Below are 21,396 nucleotides of genomic sequence, written 5' to 3'. Positions count from 1 at the left end.
CGTCCAACATTAACGGGAGGAGTCAGACAGACCGTCTGGAGACAATAAAATAAACGACATGTAATAGAATACTGTGCCTTTGTACATATTACGGCATGTGTGGTGCAAACAAGATCGAGCCTTCCTTTCAATACCGCGACGACCTAGTTTTCCTAGCTTCGAGGCCTGGCCACCACTACGTACTGAACTCGATAGAGGGGTCGTCGCCATAAGAATTGTTTGAGTCTGTGGGCCATCATAGCGGGAGGCGGGAAGGTAAGTGCAATGCAATACTCTTTACTGATCCTCACTTGGTGAGGGAGGCTAAGGTAACGGCGTTCGTGTCCTTAAATCGCTCTCTGAACTTGAGTCGAACCCTCTCGCCACTCGAGTCCCGTTATTTTGGTCGGGTTGCATTCTACTATGCTCCCTAAAGACTTGTGGCGAAAGACCACCATGCCCAAGGAATTACAACTTGGTTAAAGCCTAGCAACGGCAGGAACGGGAAGGTGAAAACAATAATCCCGGAAATATCATCGACATCTCGTACTAAAACCATGACATCACCTGCGTAAGCGCAGGCTGAGAATCATTCTTCAATATAATCCAGCCACGTATTCTCACGGCAAGGGCTCTAAGAGCAGAACGAAGAGTGGCATGGATAATGGGATTCCCTGCGTAGACTATGTCGGATCAAAATTTGGGGGATAAGGAGACAGTTCGCAACTACTGTCCATGGATACCAGAGGAAAGGTTGGCCAGGACCTGGCATGCGCCGTTAGTGAAACCCAAAGCTATTGACACACTAATTAAAAAACTATGACTGACGCTGTTAAATGCCTTGTGGAAGTCGAGAAAAAGAAAGGCCCCCCGAGATATTAGTGGGTGCAGTTACCGAAACGACATCTCGACATTCGATAACAGAAGTTAGTATCGTGCGAACATAACTTTGGCGAACACCAGTGATTTTGTCGAGGAGCTCAGAGAGACAAGGGGGTTTATAGCTTGAGCGACAATTTTATAGTCATAGTTTAGGAGAACGTTCAAGATCAGGTCGACCCTCGAATTTCGGGATAAGGACCATTTTATCCTTGTTGAACAGAAAAGGAAGCGAAACTCCCCGTATTACTTTACTGATCATCGATTTTATTGTGTCACCTATGAGAGACCGGAAATGAACATAAAATTCATTAAGAATACCATCCAGTTCTGACGACATGCGTGACTGAGACCCAGTAACAACATTATGTAATCATCCTTGTGGAAATATCTCAGAAAACCGTCATTTAATTCGAGGGTGACGACGCAATTCGGCGGAGGGGAAAAGTCGTGAGGAAAACTTTCAAACAGAATGTGGGCATTTTACAGTTCATTAAAGTAGTTAAAAATGTCACGCTGGGACTTTGGCACTCGATCATTGCCGTTATCGAGGATTGCAGTGCAAACGCATTTCCTGTGCGCCCGTATGGTATTGTGAAGTCAGTTCATCTTGTAAAATGGAAAGTGGTTGACATTTTGTCTGGAGTCATTTCATCTGAAACTGTTTTAACTGTAATAATTTGGCTTTAATTCGACGTACATTAATAATTCGTAGAGGAGCTCGTTTAGCGCTACCATAAAGTTGAAGTAATACGGAGTAATACAATTTTTGGGTCCGCTGGCCATCTGTTACCCTTACGCCAGAAAAACAGATGGCAGCTTTCCGAATTTGTGGCTTGGCATGAAGTGTCCACCGTTCCACAATAGGCAAGTACAGTTCTACAGCACGAGAACAACGAGCCGTACTTGCTGAATGACAACATTAAGAGAATGGTCTTGTAGATAGTCTGTATTGAGCATCCGAAGAAGACGATACAGTTTTACTGGATGCTCCATGTAATTAAATGTGAGGGCTACAGCACAATGATCAGTAAAACAGGCAGGTATCACTTCAACGTCCAAAAGCAGCTCTCATAAGAAAACAGAAAAGTAAAAAGTCGACGGCTGGAGGTACAGTAATCTAAGTGTATCAGACAAGAGTAGGGTACCGACAAACTCATGCATCATGTAAGTGCAAGGAGCGTACAAAATTATCGAGTTTTGTACTAAAAATAAATTTAGGTGACTGTTCCACTGCCCGTGGAACATAACTAAAATCGCCAACCAATAGAATCTTTGTAGGGGATTTACGAAGTAGTTAAGTGATTTCCTCTTTGTAGGAACGCGGACGTTCCATAGAACGACCAGAGCCAGAAGGGGCACAGAGAAGAGGTAAAGTGGGATCATGAAAGATGCATCCTATACATCTACCATCATCGAGAACTTCGAAATCTCGTACTGGAATTCCTTTCCTATGAAACAAGATAGTGCCGGTAGAAAGTTCGGGAGCCACCCTAAAAAAGATCGAGAAACTAGTAATTGAAAACTGGTCAAATAATACGTTCTGTAAAAAAATTACATTGGCACCAAAGTCATATATAAACTGTCGCAAAGAAGCGAGACGTCGTTGGGAACAAAGAGTGTTAACATTCGCCGGCAGAGGTGGCCAAGCGGTTCTCGGCGCTACAGTCTGGAGCCGCGTGACCGCTACGGTCGCAGGTTCGAATCCTGCCTCAGGCATGGATGTGTGTGATGTCCTTAGGTTAGTTAGGTTTAAGTAGTTCTAAGTTCTAGGGGACTGATGACCATAGTAGTTAAGTCCCGTAGTGCTCAGAGCCATTCGAACCATTTTATTGTTAACATTCAAGTGAGGAAAGTATATGGTGTACAGACAACTTAACTTGAACAGAAACTACAAAATTACAAAACCGTCATCCAGTATCCACGGCAGAATAAAAGGACGAAATATAGGGAGGAGATGTGTGGACATTTCCTCCATCTTCTGTTTTCCCTTCTTCCGTGATGCGACTCTCTCAAACTGGGTACCTTGTTCACAGCGGCTTCTCGGAACTGCTGCCACCTCATGCGTTTGTGTGGATGGGTCATGCAGTTACGGAATGAGAGGGAGAGACATCCGCACCCCACTCGCCGATGGACAGGGGATCGCGTATGGAGATTTAGTTAGTAACGATGGGATCCTCCTGCCCTTGTGAATCAGTCTAGTTATGCTCATCAAGAGGCTGTAACGTGGAGACCACGACAGAAGGCGCAGTATTAATATGAGAAGCGGAGACAATCCTATAGAGCAGGGGAGACAAGTGGGGTCCTGAAACAGATTCCTTGATAGGCGGCGCCGACGAGTCGACTTGGAGACAGACTTATCAGGAAGCGTCTGATAGAGGGACCCATGGCTTCCTCGTTCACACACTCAAGCCAGAGAAGAGGATCCATCAATAGAGGGCTACCCGAAGGGCGAGTCAAAGTAAAAGGCTCCTCAGCTGCATCATCGTCTTGTGTTGTGCGACGCTTGTTTGGAATACCCGGGAACGAACCGCGGGAGTGACGGCGTTAATGCCCCTACACGTGGGCAGCGGGGGAATTCATGAGCATTACCTCTAAGAGATCCTCAATAACAGGGGTTGGCTGAGCTGTAGAATCCTGTGGGAGAAGATCCGCTAAAGATAAATTTTTTCGCAGTTCGAAAGCAGGTTTTGATACCACCACCGACGCGGAATATTGGTAGGGACGTGACCCCTCCGATTACAGATAAAGAGGTTCCTTCATCGCCGTTGTAAGTAATATGAACCGGATACCCACATACGTGCAAGTGAGAGGGAATATATCTCTAATCGTCTTTTGTGCCAATTGAACACCGCTATGGATCTGTAAACGGTGCTGAGCAGACCAGCGTTCCCTTCGAATGTGTTGCATATCCTCATAAGGGAACAGGACGGAAAACCTACCTCGGGCATAACTTTACAGACCTGAGCATTTGTTTAGACCACTTCTGCATTCGCCAAAAGAACCATGCTAGAGGACCAATCGCGATGAGTGAATGGGATATGAGTACTGTGACGTAATAACCTCCTGTCAACTTCAAGCGGATCAAGAAATTTAACAAAAACCACATATAATTCCGAATCAATGTATGCAGTATGCAGTAATCTTGATATCGTCGTGTATCTCTAAAGAGTTGAGCTGCACATGTCACGTGGATTTATCAGAACTGAAGCTGACAGTACCCGCAACAGGAATCAAATTGCCACTCTTCGGAGTGAATGTGCGAAACTATTTAAATGCAGCATTTCCAGTGATATACACTACTGGCCATTAAAGTTGCTACACCGAGAAGAAATGCAGATGATAAACGGGTATTTTTCATTGGACAAATATATTATACTACAACTGACATGTGATTACATTTTCACGCAATTTGGGTGCATAGGTCCTGAGAAATCAGTAGCCAGAACAACCTCCTCTGGCCGTAATAACTGCCTTGATACACCTGGGCATTGAGTCAAACAGAGCTAGAATAGCGTGTACAGGTTCAGCTGCCCGAGCAGCTTCAACACGATACCACAGTTCATCAATAGTAGTGACTGGCGTATTGTGACGAGCCAGTTGCACGGCCACCATTGACCAGACGTTTTCAGTTGGTGAGACACCTGGAGAGTGTGCTGGCCAGGGCAGCAGTCGAACATTTTCTGTATCCAGACAGGCCGTACAGGACCTGTAACATGCGGTCGTGCATTATCCTGCTGAAATGTAGGGTTTCAAAAATGGTTCAAATGGCTCTGAGCACTATGGGACTTAACATCTTAGGTCATCAGTCCCCTAGAACTTAGAACTACTTAAACCTAACTAACCTAATGACAGCACACAACACCCAGCCATCACGAGGCAGAGAAAATCCCTGACCCCGCCGGGAATCGAACCCGGGAACCCGGGCGTGGGAAGCGAGAACGCTACCGCACGACCACGAGATGCGGGCGGTAGGGTTTCGCAGGGATAGAATGAAGGGTAGAGCCACGGGTCGTAACACATCTAAGATGTAACGTCCACTGTTCAAAGTGCCGTCAATGCGAACAAGAGGTGACCGAGACGTGTAACCAATGGCACACCGGGTGATACGCCAGTATGGCGATGACGAATACACGCTTCCAATGTGCGTTCCCCGCGATGTCGCCAATCACGGATGCGACCATCATGATGCTCTAAACAGAACCTGGATTCATCCGAAAATACGACGTTTTGCCATTCGTGCACCCAGGTTCGCCGTTGAGTACACCATCGCAGGCGCTCCTGTGAGTGATACAGCGTCAAGGGTAACCGCAGCCATGGTCTCCGAGCTGCTGCAGACGTCGTCGAACTGTTCGTGCAGATGGTTGTTGTCTTGCAAACGTCCCCATCTGTTGACTCAGGGATCGAGACGTGGCTGCACGATCCGTTACAGCCATGCGGATAAGATGCCTGTCATCTCAACTGCTAGTGATACGAGGCCGTTGGGATCCAGCACAGCGTTCCGTATTACCCTCCTGAACCCACCGATTCCATATTCTGCTAACAGTCATTGGATCTCGACGAACGCAAGCAGCAATGTCGCGATACGATAAACCGCAATCGCGATAGGCTACAATCCGACCTGTATCAAAGTCGGAAACGTGATGGTACGCATTTCTCCTCCTTAAACGAGGTATCACAGCAATGTTTCATCAGGCAACGTCGGTCAACTGCTGTCTGTGTATGAGAAATGGGTTGGAAACGTTCCTCATGTCAGCACGTTGTAGGTGTCACCACCGGCGCCACTGTAAAGCTAATCATTTGCATATCATAGCATCTTCTTCCTGTCGGTTAAATTTCGCGTCTGTAGCACGTCATCTGCGTGGTGTAGCAATTTTAATGGCCAGTAGTGTAGATTAGTCGTGGAGATCCAATATTCCGGCCTCAACTATCTCCAGACTTTCATCCACTCGATTTATATTTTTTAGGGACACTTAAAACAACAAGTTTATAGTACTCTACTCATGGATTTACACGATCTAATGTCTCTCACGCATGCCGCTTCGGCAATGATGGATGCACGTGAGTTGCATAGGGCCCAGCAAATATACTGGCACTGTGAAGATAAGCCTGGTTCTCAAACGTACACAATGAAATTATTGTGTAACGTCCAATCTAATATAACCTGTTTGTTGTGTTTTATGTAGCTCATTGGATACACATGATCTTAGTTTGTCCACTATTATTTTCTATTAGCTTTATTTGTGTCATGGTCCAAACAAAGTGGTTGTTTACGTCTGTCAGAAGTTCATGTTACGTCTTAATGTTCAAATATAGGTAACAGGAACAGATAGAAATACATAATATATCGCATTGTGGAGAAGTAAATTGGATACAATTAGAAACTTTAACAAAACAACAGTTTGATACGAACGCGACTCGAACATCGGCGACTCTGCATATCCGTTCCCCACGGCACTGCCTCGTTTCAATGAACTACAGAGACTGTTCAGCCACAGTGCAGAGTTGATGCTAACTGTTCTTGGCCACTCTGCACGCACAACATAGCCAAAACTTCGTTTTTTAAATCACATTTCTACTAAACCTACTGGCTGGACTAATTTTTGCTAGGTACACTTTTGTCTTAAACTGGGACGAGGAATCGCATGGCAACCGCCAAGTGCAGCATTTTTACTTCACCCTGTGTGTATACTCTGATGAGCGAGAACATTAAGATCACCTACCTAATAGCCGGTATCTCCACCTCCGGCACGGATAACACGGACGCGTTGTGGCATGGAAGCAATGACGTCTTGGTAGGTCGCTGGACGGGGTTGGCCCCCACATCTGCACTCACAAGGTAACTAATTTCCGTAAATTTCGGAGTGGGGTGCGATGCGTTATGATGCTACATTCAATCACATTCCAGATGTGTTCGATCCGGTTTATATCTGGTGAATCAGCGGCACAGGACATCAATTGGAACACGCCGTTATATTCACCGAACCACTCCAACACACTCTTGTCCTTGTAACACAGCGCAATATCTTGCTGAAAAATGCCACTGACGTCAGGAACTGTGATCGTCATGGAGGAGTGTACGTGTGCTGTAGCCAGTGTACGATACTCCTTAGCCGTCAGGGGGCTTAACACGAGCTCCACTGGATCCATGGGTACCCCACATGAATGTTTCCCTAAGCATAATGGACGCTCCGCCAGCTTGTCTCCGTCCTGTGGTACAGATGTCAAGGAGCTGGAAGACGACAGATTCGCACCTTCCACTCGGCATGATGAAGAAGGCATCGGGAGTCATCAGACCATGCGATTCTGTCCCACTGTGCCGACGCCCAGTGCTGATGGTCACATGCCCATTTCAGTGGTAGTTGCCGATGCCGTGTTGTTAACATTGGCGCATGCATGGGTCTTCAGATGCGGAGGCCCTTTGTTCACTGTGCAACTGTGTGTTCAGACATTCTTGCACTCTGGCCAGCAGTAAAATCTGATGTTGTTTCCGCAACAGTATGCCGCCTGTCTTGTTTTACCAGTCTGCCCAGCTTACGGCATCCGATATCTGTAATCAGGCATTGCCACCCAGTCCCACGGGGTCTGGACGTGGTTTCACCTTGGTTTTTCCACTTGTTGAAGAGACTCACCACAGCACTCTTCGAACAAACGTCATGTCGCGCAGTTTCCGAAATGATCGTCCCAAGCCTCCGGACCACCATAATCTGCCCTCGGTCGAACTCAGATTAATATCGTGCCTTCCCCATTCTATGCACGGACAGTACGCTCACTGATATTACATGCGCCAAGCAGAATACGGCGCGGCGGTCGGCAACGCTGTATAAGACAACAAGCGGCTGGAGCAGTTGATAGATCGGTTACTGCTGCTTCAATGACAGGCTATCAAGATTTAAGTGAATTTGAATATGGTGATATAGTCGGCACACGAGCGACGGGACACTGCATCTCAGAGGTAGCGATAAAGTGTGGATTTTCCCGTACGACCATTCCACGGTTGTACCGTGAATATCAGGAATCCGACAAAACATCAGATCTCCGACATCCCTGAGGCCGGAAGAAGATCATGCGAGAACGGGACCAACGACGACTGAAGATAATTGTTCAGCGTGACAGAAGTGCAACCCTTCCTCAATTTGCTACACATTTCAGTGCTGGGCCATCAACAAGTGTCAGCGTGCGAGCCATTCAACGAAACATCATCGATATGGGCTTTCGGAGCAGAAGGCCCACTCGTGTACCCTTGACGACTGCACGACACAAAGCCTTACGCCTCGCCTGGGCCCGTCGAAACCGACACTGGACTTTTGTTGACTGGAAACATGTTGCCTGGTCGGACGAGTCTCGTTTGAAATTGCATCGAGCGGATGGACGTGCACGGGTATGGAGACAATCTCATGAATCCGTGGATCCTGCATGTCAGCCGGGTCCTGTTCAAGCTGGTGGAGGCTCCGTAATGGTGAGGGGCGGGTGCAGCTGGAGTGATAAGGGACCCCTGATACGTCTAGATATGACACTGACAGGTGACACGTACGTAAGAATCCTGTCTGATCACCTGCATCCCTTCATGCCCATTGTGCATTCCGACGGACGTTGGCAATTCCAGCAGGACAATGCGACACCCCAGACGTCCTGAATTGCTGCAAAGAGGCTCCAGGAACACTCTTCTAAGTTTAAACACTTCCACTGGCTACCAAATTCCCCACACATGAACATTATTGAGCGTACGTCGGATGCCTTGCAACGTGCGTTTCAGAAGAGATCTCCACCCCCTCGTACTCTTACGGATTTATGGACAGACCTGCAGGATTCATGCTGTCAGTTTCCTCCAGCACTACTTCAGACTTTTTTCGAGTCTATGTCAGGTTGTGCTACGGCACTTCTGCGTGTTCGCTGGGCCCCTACACGATCTTAGACGGGTGTACCAGTTTCTTTGGCTCTTCAGTGTATATAGCCTGTATCGGTATTGCAAGGTTGGAGCCATTATTATATAACTCGTTAGCCAAAACATTCATTAAAATGTTAACGTACAGATTGAAGAGACAATTTGTCTACAGCACTCATGATCATACAACTCTATCTTTAGACTGACTGACAAATTTTAGGTATAATACCATGACAACTAATTACATTCAGCTACAAGGACAAGTCACCATAACGCAGCTATACCGCCTCTGACATGGCTCTAAGGCCCTCATCAAACGTATCACAGTAATAAGAGTACCTATTTCTCTATCTTAAAGATAAAAGTACAGAATTATAATTTTTGGAAGCACCATTTGAACAAGGATCATAATAATGGTTATCTCAGGCAGAGAGGTACCACAGCAAGTTATAGTCACGTAACCCTTTATTTACACTAATGGCCAACTGCCAGTTTTAAGTTTGAGGAAAGTAAGAGACTCATTAACATAAGTAATAACAAGATCAATTACAGCATTAAATAATAGATTATTGCTAATGAAGTGGCCAGTAAGATTTCACGGAATAACCGTGTCAATATAATTCAAGAAAACTGAGGTCATTTACAGCCAACTACCATTGATATGAAAGGGGTACAATAGCATGCGAACACATCAGTTGGAGGAAAACGTGCCTCAACGTATTCCAGTAATGGCGTCGTCAGCAAACGCATTTACTAAAAATTATCATAATGATTATAATAATAATAATGGTATGGCGCCTGCATATGAAAATATAACCTCTGAGGGCCGCACAGGTTAGTCACGTAAATCAGTGTAATACACCTTATAACCTATAAGAGGGCTACCCTACACAAACAAGATTAAATAATAGTAAATGGTACAAACACATGCACCTTCTGGTATGGTGGTAGCCGCATGACTTACATAGTTGCAAATGTACAGTCAGCAAGACCACTCGTTTAAGATCTCTACATCAAATGTTAAAGTCAGTGTTCTGTGTGCAAATTGTGCCACTCAAGGTTTTAATGGTTCGGAAATTTAATGCCGTGGCTCCCTGAAACTTATGACGTGAATTACACATCCGAAAGAAGCAACACAAAAATTACTGGAAACTGATTGTCCCAAAAATCACCGCAAATGTATGCACAAAATATAACCGCTCACTACAATTATGAGGGTATTATAACAGCAAACGAATTTAATAAATCTTCAATCGTAGTAGCTATAATTATTAGCCTGTAGATGACATAAACAGTGATGTAATGTTGTTCAGTGCACTGTCCTCAATTATCAATTGAAATAGCTGCATCTAAGACCCTGTACATATAGTTTATCTATTCATCAAAGTGTTCTAGATGTTCTTTTTTATTATTTTATTCGACACTTCAGAAAAAAATTCATAGTGTTCCATGGACCCCATCAAGAAGGTGAACCTTCAGGGTTGTGGAACAATTCAAGTTATAGATATAACATAAGACAAAGAAGACTTTATACAAACTTTATCTGTATACTGAATTAATAACACACTCCCACTATACCTCTTAATGTTATAGACGCTTATGTCACCTAAATTTGAGTAAATTGGTAAAGAAGATGCTACTCTGAAAAAGTTGTTGCCTTCTCAGTTTCATTGTAAAGTTGCTGTTTATCTGCTATTAGAAGTTTAATGTTTACTTGATTACAATGGTATTTTCAAAGAAGACAATTTCTACATCCAAAAATATAGTGCATTATCATTTATAGTGCATTATCATTTAGCATTCGGCTCCATAACAAACTTTTCCACTTGCCATGTTGGTAACAGAACTTTTCATTCCCTGAGTCAAGATATTTAGATAACTTGTAGAAAGAGTGGCCAGTTAAGTATGAGTAGGTAATCCACAGCAGCACTCATGCGATATGAAACACTACGTAGGTATAAACTGCGAATACTGTTTTATTGCTATTAAACGAAACATCTCATACATGGGCATCTAATCACATAGCAGTCCATCAGCAGACTGATTAAACACTTAAGAAATAACAAACATCATATTCTTTTTTCTGAGATTATATATCGTCTATATTGATACTGTGTCGTCGTTCAGTTGCATCCTGCTAAAGCGAAGTCACCATACGTGCTTTTAAATTTAGTCTTCCAGTCTTCTTTTGGAGAACTTTCTGAGTTTGAAATTGTAAACATGATTGTGAAAAAGCGTCTCAGATTTAGTAATCGATGTACACATTGCTGTTATGTGATCTGAAAGTGGTCATTTAACTGGTTGAAACTAATAACCGTTGTGTCCTTCCTTACGATCTTGGTAAATGACAAGTTTTCCCAAAAGAAGACAGCTGCACCGTTAAAGATCGCCTCTTGCAACACTAACAATGCCAGGTAATCATAAATCATTGAAATTTCTTTTGAATTCGTAGGGTTTCTCAATTTCATTACGTATATCTTACCACCATAGAAAGTAACTGCGTTTTGACCCTGTAAAAGGAAGTAAAGTCTATACGAAAATTATTTTTGTGTCTTTTATTGTGACTGTGTGAATCAAAGTTCAGTGAAAACTGTCTTTTATTATCAGCCACAAAAATCATTAACGGGTAAATATATTGGGATGTGAGTTTACGAATTCCAAGATCCTTAAATGGGTTATTGTAAAATACACAGTTGTCAACTTTACACAACATACTTACTGAAACTTCCTGGCAGATTAAAACTGTGTGCCGGACCGAGACTCGAACTCGGAACCTTTGCCTTTAGCGGGCAAGTGCTCTACCATCTGAGCTACCCAAGCACTACTCACGCCCCGTCCTCACAGCCTTACTCCTGCCAGTACCTCGTCTCCAACCTTCCAAACTTTACAGAAGCTCTCCTTCGAGTCTCGGTGCGGCACACAGTATTAATCTGCCAGGAAGTTTCATATCAACGCACACTCCGCTGCAAAGTGAAAATCTCATTCTGGAAACATCCCCCAGGCTGTGGCTAAGCCATGTCTCCGTAATATCATTTCTTTCAGGAGTGCTAGTTCTGCAACGTTCGCAGGAGAGCTTCTGTAAAGTTTGGAAGGTAGGAGACGAGGTACTGGCAGAAGTAAGGCTGTCAGGACGGGGCGTGAGTCGTGTTTGGGTAGCTAAGATGGTAGAGCACTTGCCCGCGAAAGGCAAAGGTCCCGAGTTCGAGTCTCGGCCAAGCACACAGTTTTAATCTGCCAGGAAGTTTCATATCAGCGCACAATCCTCTGCAGAGTGGAAATCTCATTCTGTTCGCTTTCGCTTCTGATAAACAACTACTTTATTTACTTCAGGCGCGCTTTCCAAGAAAATAATCTGGTAAAACAACAGTGAATGAAAAAATTCAAACTAAGCCAGCGCTATTGTCTTTATGTCAAAACATATAAGACGCTTGTAAGGACACATCATGCTGACCTAAGTTTCTTGATTACTTTATCGACGTGTGGACTTCATGTTAACTTGTAATCCGTCTGGAATCCAAGGACTTTTACACATTATGCTTCATTCATCCGTCAGTGTCTAATCCTGGTATTAAAATGTCATTGTTGCGTAAGTTGAGTCTTCATGATATTAAGACTTACACTGTTAGCTGTGAATCCGTTTTAAGCCAGTTGAACCATCATCTGAGTTAGGTCTACCAGGGTTGGGTTTCAAGTCTTGATACTTCTTTCATCTCTTGTGCATCAAATATATTATCCTTACTTACAAGTCATGGCTACATTTTTAATATTTGTATTTACCCTTGTAAGGATCGATGTACTAAAGCTTATCTGAAGGATAAAAGCTTGCAAATATTCAGCTAGCATTAATCTATAGGAACGTAGAAAAACTTCTCTTGAAACTAACACTGATCTTTGATGTCTGTCAGTTTTGATTGCATAGAGATCCTCTTTATTATTAAATGAGACGAAACAAGCATGTCTGGGGCAATTTGTAAGAGTATTATTTGATTCTCAGGAACCTGTGCCGTACACTTACGCAGTAGCACTATGCTTTGAAATCTCCTCTCTTAATTTTCCTTAGCCCTATGTAGGGCATTGACTTCATTTAATATTGTTTGCTGTGCAGGTGAACTCTGCACTGCATCCAATACATTAATTAATTTATTTATCTATCGTATCAAATACATTAACAGTTTTTGAATCAGAAGAATAGCTATAAATACACAACGGTGAAATTTGGAGAGGTTGAAACCAGTTGCAAACTCAAGTTTATTGTATCACTGGACCGAGCTTTCGATGATTATGTAATGGACTCTAAAAGTTACAGTAGTGGCTACCAAAATATTTTAAACAAATCATGGAAGTAACAGCTGATGCCGAAAGCTGTAAGATAACCATATTCACTTGTTACATTAATGAATGTCTCATGTGACAAAAGCTATTTGGTTTTCTTCAGCGTACTTTATCCCATGTCATGTAAGAAGTGTGTATGCTTATCTTACAAGTTTTTTTTTATGCAGTTGTTACCTCTTTGCTATGTTTAAAATATTTTTGTAACTACTAATGCAACTTTTAGGGTCCATTACACCTTCTGAAGAAGATAATTTTACAATTATTGAAACCTAAGTCAAGGCTTCTAATAAATCTGCATTTGCAACTACATGTCTGATAGTTTCGAACTCTACGATTTTACTGTCGTAAAGTCGCTGAATTGCAGCCATGTTTAAGGTTTTATACAAAGATTATTACCTACTATATATTAATACTTCAGCAAAGACCTTCAGCATAATATAATACAAATGACAATAGCTAGAGGAATATCAAAATCCTTTATAGCGTTTATCACTCCATTCGTCACTGTCAGGAAACTTTCGAAAGCAACAGTGTGGGCACTTGCAGGACATTTTGATACAACATGAGCAACTGTCTGCCGTTCAGCACCACAGTGACATGATAGTGAAAATTAGATTTAACACTGGAAGGTCGGTGTTATCACGAGTCTTCTAGTATTCACATACTAGTGCACTCTTACATCTGATACAAGGAGCTGGAGTGTGATTCATGACAGGTAAACAATATCTTGGAGTAGATCGTATTGGCCCAGTAAAGATGAGCATGGATACGTTAAGTGGTACATCAATCTTTTAAATATATGACTAATAAGCCAGACAGGTGCAGAGTACTTTGCTATTGAATATACCAGCCCAAGTGCCGATACTCGAAGAGTATCTGTTGACGATACCCAATTAGTGCCACAGAGCTCATAAAGAATATTATTTCTGCTTTTGTGCTTAGCATATGTTCGAGTCAAGAGCTCCTAAAAGAATCTGTCCAATTAGACATGATCCAAATGTGTTTCTGGTGGATATTACGATGAAGTTTGTTCTCTCAAAATACACATCTAGGGCTGTGTGCCCATCTATTGGACAGATAAAAACATGCAACCTCTTTTTATTTGAGTTAGGCTGTAAATTCGATTTACGAAAGTTTTGACTTAAGACGTTGAGCTCAGAAGCTAGGATTTCTTCAGTTGTTTCGAAGACTTTGCCTTGGGTAGCTATTGCCCAATCATTCACATAGCCAAACTTTCTGGACTGTGCTGGAGGAATATCAGATATTAAGAGAGGAACGAGGGCGGATCTCTGGAGTAAGCCATTATTCATTACATTTAGACAACCGGTGTCTTTTATTGTAGTTACAGTAAATGAAATAGGTAATAATAATTTATAAAGCAGCCCATACCGTCAAACCGCGTCACAGGCTGCACGTAGATTAACGAAAGCAACTGGTGTTTTCTACTTCATTTGGCAACCTGGTTCAATGAATGTTGTTATTGATGAAAACCTAGTCAGCGCAGCTCCCTCGTGGTCGCAATCGAGATTTCTCGGTAGGAAGGTTCAGAAAGATCACTGGACTAATCCGACTTATAGAATTATTCCGATGAGTTTAAAGTGCTCGATAGTGCAACTGAGCGAAAGTCCTTTGACAGATCTGATGACTCAGTTGGTTAGAGTATTGCTAAGATTTTTGCCTTCTTCATTTTTTCTGGATTGAACTAGATACCATAATATCAAAGAAAAATTACGACAGCCACGTTTTCGTTGTTCCTACAATTCAAGAGAAATCTGTGAGTTTTATGTTTTTATGAACACTAGAAATTTCAGATACAAATAAATTTCTTGAGATATCAGATTGCCCATTAGTGATTCTGTTTCTAGCGATGCAAGTCTATATCTAAAGTGTCTTGCACAAGTTTTACCCCTTGGTGCTCTGGGTAGTCATCAACTATGAGGCAATCGTATTACCTAATATATGAGAGTTGTTCCTTAATTTTATTTTGTTTCAACCCAACATCTTCAGGAATGATCATGCTTCTCCCCTTCGTGCTTGAAAATTGATAGACTCAATAATTTCTATAAACATAGTACGTCTGGTGGTATCGAAGTTATGTAATAGATTATCCGCTAAATCTGGGTCACCACTTTTTACAAATTCGTCGTATTGCTTTTTGTTATTTTCATTCCAAACTGGAACATAATGCTCGTGGTAACCCACAGAGATCGCCTTGATTGCTGCACCAGCGCCAACAAGCCTCTCATGGTTATTTTCTGTTTGGGGAACCCAACCACAAGATCTGTCCAGATTTTTAGCAAACACGTTCCACTTTGATTTTCTATATTACCCGTGGTCTAGGGGTAGCGTCGTTGATTCATAATCAAAACGTCTTCGGTCCCGGGTTCGATCCCCGCCACTACCTAAAATTTGGTAAATAATCAGCATTGGCGGCCGAAGACTTCCGGCATAAGAAGTCAGCCTTATTCTGCCAACGGCCTTCTCAAAGAGGGCGGAGGAGCGGATAGAGGTTCAGGGCACTCTCTTGTCCTAGGGGTGGGAAATTGCCCCTAAAGGCGGAAGAATCAGCAATGATCAACGACATGAGGATGCAGAAGGCAATGGAAACCACTGCATTAAAGACACGTAACGTGTATCCACAGGACATGTGGCCTGTAATTGAAGAAGTGTCGTGATGATCTCTCCATTGGTAAAAGATTCCGCAATAGTCCCCTATTCGGATCTCCGGGAGGGGACTGCCAAGGGGGATGTTACCATGAGAAAAAGATTGAATAATCTACGAAAGGATAACGTTCTACGAGTCGGGGCGTGGAATGTCAGAAGCTTTAACGTCGTAGGGAAACTAGAAAATCTGAAAAGGGAAATGCAAAGGCTCAATCTAGATATAGTAGGGGTCAGTGAAGTGAAGTGGAAGGAAGACAAGGATTTCTGGTCAGATGAGTATTGGGTAATATCAACAGCAGCAGAAAATGGTATAACAGGTGTAGGATTCGTTATGAATAGGAAGGTAGGGCAGAGGGTGTGTTACTGTGAACAGTTCAGTGACCGGGTTGTTCTAATCAGAATCGACAGCAGACCAACACCGACAACGATAGTTCAGGTATACATGCCGACGTCGCAAGCTGAAGATGAACAGATAGAGAAAGTGTATGAGGATAATGATAGGGTAATGCAGTATGTAAAAGGGGACGAAAATCTGATAGTCGTGGGCGACTAGAATGCAGTTGTAGGTAAGGTTAGGTTAGTGTTGTTTTAACGTCAACGAGGTCATTAGAGACGTAGCGCAAACTCGGGTTAGGGAAGGATGGGGAAGGATATCGGCCGTGCCTTTTCAAAGGAACCATCCCGGTATTTGCCTGAAACGATTTAGGGAAATCACGGAAAACCTAAATCAGGATGGCTGGAGACGGGATTGAACCGTCGTCCTCCCGAATGCGAGTCCAGTGTGCTAACCACTGCGCCACCTCGCTCGGTGCAGTTGTAGGGGAAGGAGTAGAAGAAAAGGTTACAGGAGAATATGGGCTTGGGACAAGGAATGAAAGAGGAGAAAGACTAATTGGGTTCTGTAACAAGTTTCAGCTAGTAATAGCGAATACCCTGTTCAAGAATCACAAGAGGAGGAGGTATACTTGGAAAGGGCCGGGAGATACGGGAAGATGTCAATTAGATTACATCATGGTCAGACAGAGATTCCGAAATCAGATACTGGGTTGTAAGGCGTACCCAGGAGCAGACATAGACTCAGATCACAATATAGTAGTGATGAAGAGTAGGCTGAAGTTCAAGACATTAGTCAGGAAGAATCAATACGCAAAGAAGTGGGATACGGAAGTACTAAGGAATGACGAGATACGTTTGAAGTTCTCTAACGCTATAGATGCAGCAATAAGGAATAGCGCAGTAGGCAGTACAGTTGAAGAGGAATGGACATCTCTAAAAAGGGCCATCACAGAAGTTGGGAAGGAAAACATAGGTACAAAGAAGGTAGCTGCGAAGAAACCATGGGTAACGGAAGAAATACTTCAGTTGATTGATGAAAGGAGGAAGTACAAACATGTTCCGGGAAAATCAGGAATACAGAAATACAAGTCGCTGAGGAATGAAAAAAATAGGAAGTGCAGGGAAGGAAGACGAAATGGCCGCAGGAAAAATGTGAAGACATCGAAAAAGATAAAATTGGTGAAAGGACAGACTCAGCATACAGGAAAGTCAAAACAACCTTTGGTGACATTAAAAGCAACGGTGGTAACATTAAGAGTGCAACGGGAATTCCACTGTTAAATGCAGAGGCGAGAGCAGATAGGTGGAAAGAATACATTGAAAGCCTCTATGAGGGTGAAGATTTGTCTGATGTGATAGCAGAAGAAACAGTCCATTTAGAAGAGATAGGGGATCCAGTATTAGAATCGGAATTTAAAAGAGCTTTGGAGGACCTTCGGTCAAATAAGGCAGAAGGGATAGATAACATTCCATCAGAATTTCTAAAATCATTGGGGGAAGTGGCAACAAAACGACTATTCACGTTGGTGTGTAGAATACATGAGTCTGGCGACATAGCATCTGACTTTCGGAAAAGCATCATCCACACAATTCCGAAGACGTCAAGAGCTGACAAGTGCGAGAATTATCGCACAATCAGCTTAACAGCTCATGCATCGAAGCTGCTTACAAGAATAATATACAGAAGAATGGAAAAGAAAATTGAGAATGCGCTAGGTAACGATCAGTTTGGCTTTAGGAAAAGTAAAGGGACGAGAAAGGCAATTCTGACGTTACGGCTAATAATGGAAGCAAGGCTAAAGAAAAATCAAGACACTTTCATGGGATTTGTTGACCTGGAAAAAGCGTTCGACAATATAAAATGGTGCAAGCTGTTCGAGATTCTGAAAAAAGTGGGGGTAAGCTACAGGGATAGACGGGTCATATACAATATGTACAACAACCAAGAAGGAATAATAAGAGTGGACGATCAAGAACGAAGTGCTCGTATTAAGAAGGGTGTAAGACAAGGCTGTAGCCTTTCGCCCCTACTCTTCAATCTGTACATCGAGGAAGCAAGGATGGAAATAAAAGAAAGGTTCAGGAGTGGAATTAAAATACAAGGTGAAAGGATATCAATGATACGATTCGCTGATGACATTGCTATCCTGAGTGAAAGTGAAGAAGAATTAAATGGTCTGCTGAACGGTATGAACAGTCTAATGAGTACACAGTATGGTTTGAGAGTAAATCGGAGAAAGACGAAGGTAATGAGAAGTAGTAGAAATGAGAACAGCGAGAAACTTAACATAAGGATTGATGGTCACGAAGTCAATGAAGTTAAGGAATTCTGCTACCTAGGCAGTAAAATAACCAATGACGGACGGAGCAAGAAGGACATCAAAAGCAGACTCGCTATGGCAAAAAAGGCATTTCTGGGAAGGGAAGTCTAATAATATCAAATACCGGCCTTAATTTGAGGAAGAAATTTCTGAGGATGTACGTCTGAAGTATAGCATTGTATGGCAGTGAAACATGGACTGTGGGAAAACCGGAACAGAAGAGAATCGAAGCATTTGAGATGTGTTGCTACAGACGAATGTTGAAAATTAGGTGGACTGATAAGGTAAGGAATGAGGAGGTTCTACACAGAATCGGAGAGGAAAGGAATATATGGAAAACACTGATAAGGAGAAGGGACAGGATGATAGGACATCTGCTAAGACATGAGGGAATGACTTCCATGGTACAAGAGGGAGCTGTAGAGGACAAAAACTGTAGAGGAAGACAGAGATTGGAATACGACAAGCAAATAATTGAGGACGTAGGTTGCAAGTGCTACTCTGAGATGAAGAGGTTAGCACAGGAAAGGAATTCGTTGCGGGCCGCATCAAACCAGTCAGTAGACTGATGACCAAAAAGAAAAAAGTTCCATTTAGGTCGTGGAAAAGTTCGCGTGAGTGGGACGATTGTCCCAATTCAATCAAGATTGGTGGTGTTGGCTGTGAAGGAAGTCTTATAATACAAAACGAGTACTTTGAAGAGGTAGTGTCTTCTCATTAGTTGTTACAAAGCATAGATCAAAATTATGCTTGTAAGGTGTATGCCTCGCCGGCGATGGGCGAAGCATGACAGAATCTCTGACCAGAGAGTAGTTTATTGTTAGTTGTTGCTTGTCGCTAGTCTGCGCGAGTCGACTGTACTAGTCTGCGCGAGTCGACAGTAGTAGTCAGTCGGATACAGTAGTAGTCGGTCGGCTGTAGTAGCGAGTGGACGGTTGTAGTCTGCGGGAGTCGGCATGCATCGGCTGTGTGCTCTGCGCGCGACTCTGGTCAGGGTTCTGGAGGATGAGTATTGTTGTAGAAGGTAAAGAAGCAGCCTTGCGCATAATTAATAATGTATGTTAATTGTAATTTAATTTGTTCAGAAGAAATGCCCCAATAATAATTTTTATAATATAAAGTAACTCTTTTAAAGAAAAGCATTCATTTCAATCTCCAATGCATTATCATTACTTCCAAGAATCAAAAAATATATATACCCCAGAATTGCACGAGGCTGTGTCGAAGAATGTATAATCAAGTGCAGATATATTTGCAGTCTTTTATTGAGGCAAGAATTTTTGCTTTTTTATTCAGAATACAGGACCGAAGGTCAGCGCTGCTGTCCTTATAAAATTTACCAGATATTATTATTTCTGTTGAGAGGTTACATTTGGTTCATGGTTCATTATTTGATCAATATTATTGTGAGGTTTATGGTCAATTATCATTCTTTTTTAACTTTTGTGGGGAGGTTACGCTTGGCTCCATTTTTCATTATTATTTAACATTTTTTGTGTGGGGAGGTTACACTTGGGTCCATTTCCACTTAAACAATTTCTGCTGGGGACGTTACACTTGGCGACATCCGGCCAGGATCGTATTTCTTTGTGAATCTTCTGAGAAGTAGTCATATATCTGCTCTTATTTACTTAAATGTAATTAGCATTTGGCGCAACGCATTTTCTAATTTGTCCATCTTTCTTCCACGGATCATCGGCAATTTGTTGCTCTTTGTTGTAATATTTTTTGTTGGATTTTACATTGTCTTTGTTTCATTTGTGAACGATTTTGATTTGTGTAAAAATGCCGCGAAAAACTGTTAACAGTACATCGCGATGTATAATGAGTGAAATAGCCAACTTAAATAACTTGACCGATAGTACTTGCGACATGCAGTGTAATGATGACAATCCTTCAATTACAGACAATCAGTGTGTACCGATCACTAATGTTGACTTTGATCCTAGTGATGAACAGACGGATTCAATTGTGTCCTCTGTTAATTTAACGACAACTGATGACGCGGGATGTTCTGTTGCTATGAGCGCTGCCCAGCTTGACACACCCGGTTTGCAGGATTTACGTGACAAACAGATAAATTTTTATAATGAAAATGAACAGTGTAATCAGAGTACGACAGATTTATCTAATTCCGGTGTAGTGACCGATAGTGCACATCCGATTGGCAAACCCTTTCAGAAATTACAGAATGACCAAATGGCCACACAAAACGTGACAATTGCAGGTTCGCCATCAAACAGCACAGAGAATAGAGTAGGTAATATGGGGTTGGATCAAGTTATGGCATTTTTTAAACAACTTAATGAAAAAATAGACAGCAATTCCAAACAATCGAATGAAAAAAAAATGGTTCAAATGGCTCTGAGCACTATGGGACTCAACATCTTAGGTCATAAGTCCCCTACAACTTAGAACTACTTAAACCTAACTAACCTAAGGACATCACACACACCCATGCCCGAGGCAGGATTCGAACCTGCGACCGTAGCAGTCCCGCGGTTCCGGACTGCAGCGCCAGAACCGCACGGCCACCGCGGCCGGCCAGTCGAATGAAAGACAAGATAACAATCACAAACAACTAAGTGAAAATCTCAAACAACAACTTAATGAAAATAATGAAAATCTCAAACAACAAATTAATGAAACTAATGAAAATCTCAAACAACAAATTAATGAAACTAATGAAAAACTAGACAACAATTCCAGACAGCTTAGTGAACAGATTACAGCCGTTGCCGCGCTATGTCGTGATACTAAAGAACAGTTACATGCGGAAATTGAGGCTTGTGCTAGGAAAAGTAGTGAAGAAATTAGATCTGTTGCTCAAGAATTAAGGGATATGCAAACAGCTACAACAGAATCACTTAGAGGCGAAATTAGTGCAGTCGGTAAACAATGCTCTGAAAACGCAACACAGTTACGCGGCGAGTTTAAATTAATGACAGTAGAACTTTCGCGCACACTGGATGCAAAATAGACGTGAAATTCGACCAACAG

Source organism: Schistocerca piceifrons, chromosome 3, assembly GCF_021461385.2.
Source record: "Schistocerca piceifrons isolate TAMUIC-IGC-003096 chromosome 3, iqSchPice1.1, whole genome shotgun sequence".
Taxonomy (NCBI): Eukaryota; Metazoa; Arthropoda; class Insecta; order Orthoptera; family Acrididae; genus Schistocerca; species Schistocerca piceifrons.
The sequence above is the reverse complement of the archived record's forward strand: the minus strand, read 5'-3'. Positions refer to the sequence as shown.